At 35.8% G+C, this 3,722-nt stretch overlaps 1 pseudogene; it reads left to right on the top strand.

Moving 5' to 3' along the window:
- Positions 1-1,256: 1,256 nt before the first annotated feature.
- LOC149207823 (cytochrome P450 86A22 pseudogene) overlaps positions 1,257-3,722 on the top strand; it is a 17,856-nt pseudogene continuing 15,390 nt past the window's right edge.

A 3,722-nucleotide genomic window follows, 5' to 3' on the forward strand; every position in this document is an offset into this window, starting at 1 on the left:
CACACACTTAGAAATATTTTGGACGAAGTGAACATTTTCAAAGCACAGTTTAACTCCATCTCTTGTCATCATATTTACAGGGAATATAACTGTAGTGCCGACAGTCTATCCAAGGAGGCCACAATACTACCCAGAGGTCAGTGGATGATATAGGCGCATAGGGGTATCGATGAGTACCAATACTATCACAGGCCGTATATCGATCATACATACCATAGGGCTGCAAGGCTCTAACTTATATTTTGACTTGCACAGTTATTGACATTATACATATATCAATATATACTTCATTTTCAGGCTATATATCATGGACATCGCCTTGCGTGGTGAATGTATTTTTTTAGATAACAAATATGCTACTTTATATTTATCAGACTCTCTTATGCTATCACCTTGCGTGGTGAATTTTTGATAGACACACCAGCACCATTTTTGGACAGACAGAGATCTATTTTTTGACTGATACACACAGAGATGGCCATTGGCCAATGATGCATATACTACAAAGCATCTACTATATGTAATTTTTCAAAAATAATGAAAAATTACGATTTTCCCCGAGCAAAAAAATAAATCATAATATTAAATAAAATATTTAATATTGAAAAATAATATGATAATCATTCAAGAAATAATTTCAATATTTTTTTTTCACTTACTGGTTCACGGATACCCGGGTCAGTGGGTAGCCGCTACGTCCAGGGTTTTAAACACTAAGTGGACGCCACCCGAAGGGCATCAACACCCCTCGGCCTATTTATTGACCTAACCCCAAGAGCTTTTGGGATTCGACCCTGTGACCTCCCATTGGCGAGGCACTTGATTTGACCGATTGAGCTAACTCTTGGGGCTCCCATAATTTCAATATTAAATACTTCTAATGTTAATAAAAATTTCCATTAATTTTAACTCTAAAATTTCACTCAAAGAACTCATCCCACCCATTCACAAACCATATACATATTCACTGAAAGAAAGCAAAATGAGAATCTTCATTCATTTCAACTCTAACATTTCACTCAAATAACTCATCCCACCTTTTTATAGAGCAGAGCGAGAACGCTCACGACAGTTACTTATAACAAGTGTATAAATAATCCATTTTCGAAGAGCTATGGAAATTGATACACTTCAGTGTCGGAACACCTTTATTTTGGAGTGAAAAACTCTTTGGCCACCCTTTTAATGGCTTCAAGGCATAAATAAGACAATAATCACATCGTAAATAGTTTTCCTTCTTCAGAGGCCCTGTTTCTTTAGGTTTCTGCAGATTGCCAGGCCTCTGTGGTCATCCTTGGTCTTCATTAAATAGTCTCTGCAATATCCTGCAAGATTCTACGAGAAATTATCTCTTGAAGCAGTCATCAAGAAGGAATTGCAGTATAATCGTCAACTTTGCGTGAGGCTGCAGAGAGAACTAATGGCGATTTAGAAGGCTATTTTAAATTAGAGTTGGATCATCAGCTACTGGGGAAGGAAATATTTGTGTGGAAGATAAGAAGTCATGGTCTTACCGAGTTGCAGAATTTCGAGTATGCTAGCATAGCCTTGAGGACACCAGTCTGTAATCAGTACCAGGGAAAACTACAACTAGATCAGCCTTGAAGGGTTTTACGGTATAACGAGAGGTCAGATCAGCAGAAAACACTTATAGCAATGGAGGTTTCTACAGGGATATTGATACTTGGGGCAATAGCAGCATATATTGCATGGTTTTTGACCATTGCAAATCGTTTTAGAGGTCCTAGAGTGTGGCCAGTGGTGGGAAGCCTGCCAGGACTGTTACAGAACAGGGAAAGACTGCATGACTAGATTGCATGTTAAGCTCCATTAATTTTGCACAATTGCTGCCTACAATTATGGAACTTAAATTGCAGTCTTTCCTTAAGTTATGGAAACCAACTGCAGTAGTTTCCTTAAGTTAAGAAAATCAACTGCAATTACTAAATTTATTATTGGGAGCTACTAAAGTGGTCCATTACTTTGATTCGATTTCTCTGCCTTGATCTGTGGGACATCTAACACATAGCTATTAGAAGCTTGATGGAAGCTTAGCTATAAACTCATCTGTTTGGTCCCCAAGCTCTCATCTCAATCCCCTTCAGTCTTACACCATCTAGCTGAGATAGCAGAGCTTGGAAGTGCCTTCAGAATTTCTGCATTCTTTTCCTTTTGCTTGGACAGCTAGAGCGTGGTTTTTTCAGAAAGAAGTTGCATCAAGAGTTTCACCAATGGCTGGAGGTAATTCATATCCTTGGGCATTAAGTTTAAAACGATTCTTTTCAGTTCTTTCTGCATGCACAATCGTTGTCACAATTTTCTTACATTTGGTATCAGAGCAGTTTATTTATCTTTGCCTTGGTGTGCGATTCAAATACTTTGAAGTGCTTTGTATTTGTAATTTTTACACTTATTATGCTTTTGGTTTTCTAAGCCGTGACTATCATATTTAACGAAACCGTTTCGGATAAAATCCATGATCATGAGGCGCTCTGTGTCGGCAAGATAAGCTAGAGATACCTTTAAGTTTCCCCTTATCACCATTTTGTGTAAGTCGATCAAATATTTTACTTGGTGCTTCGAATATGGTCACAAGATTTTGATTTATGGGGTTTTGTTCTTCTGATTAGAGCCTCAGTTCTGGACACGCATTTTTCCGAGGATATATGATAACATCCGCATTATGTTATTTGCCAGATTCTGTTTCTGTATTTGGATTATATTGCGGATACAAATGTTATGCATAAAATCTAAAATATAAAATCCCCATTGATCACCAAAATCTAAATTCCGTTTCATACAACCTTCATATGTTAATGTAGATTTGATTACCAGTTTACTTAGATTTTAATTCTGAAAAATTTGACACATTGTACCATCAGTTTGGTTGCTTCAAAGCGATTTGCGTTGAGTTAGTCAAAGGGGTTTTGCGTGTCGTAGATGTGTTTGGGTGAGATGAAACGTAATTTCCGTCTTATATGCATAAACAAATGAAGTAGGAAGTTTTCGATTCTTTAAGTGTTTTTGGCATGAAGAATCACTATTACAGTTTTATAACATTGCTATGCTAGAATATGAGTTTATTGGTTTGGGCCGCGCATTAGTTTCACTTGTACTTTATTGCATGTACTTTATTCTGATGAAGCATTTTGTTACACAATTCATGAATTTCCGTAAAGCATTTGACTGGGTAGAAAATTCAAACAATTTGCTGCAATGCTGTAGTTGGTTATTCCGCAGAATAATTTCTGGTTTGATGACAAAGCTCCTCCCTGTAATTTTTGTCGCCCCCGGTACTCGATATGCATGACCGTATTGATAGTTGTGATGAACAGGGGCGTCGGTGGTGGAAAAATTATGGTATATGTGGCAAAGAAATGTTTATATATAAATTTGCAATTAATTTGATATAATATTATGATTATTGATTTATATAAAGATTATGTAAACCATAGGTATATATAAACTAATGCAATTATAATTTATTACTAATGATTGGGTTTTTCACTTCAATAAAAGTAATTGCACGATCAACTAACCTTTTATTTTATATATATATTATTTTATGCGTGTTTGGTTTAGGCTCACATGAAATTTTATATAAATATATATAAATAATATTTCAAATTTGCAATTTTGTTTGCAAATTGTTTAGAGCCCATTTTGTAATTAATTTAAGAATTAGTCTTAAATAAATTATGGGACAGTTGGACTAAGGAATG

The sequence above is a fragment of the Pinus tabuliformis genome, chromosome 1_2 (assembly GCF_031772625.1).
Source record: "Pinus tabuliformis cultivar Carrire ecotype Pingquan chromosome 1_2, CPIR1, whole genome shotgun sequence".
In the NCBI taxonomy this organism is placed as follows: domain Eukaryota; kingdom Viridiplantae; phylum Streptophyta; class Pinopsida; order Pinales; family Pinaceae; genus Pinus; species Pinus tabuliformis.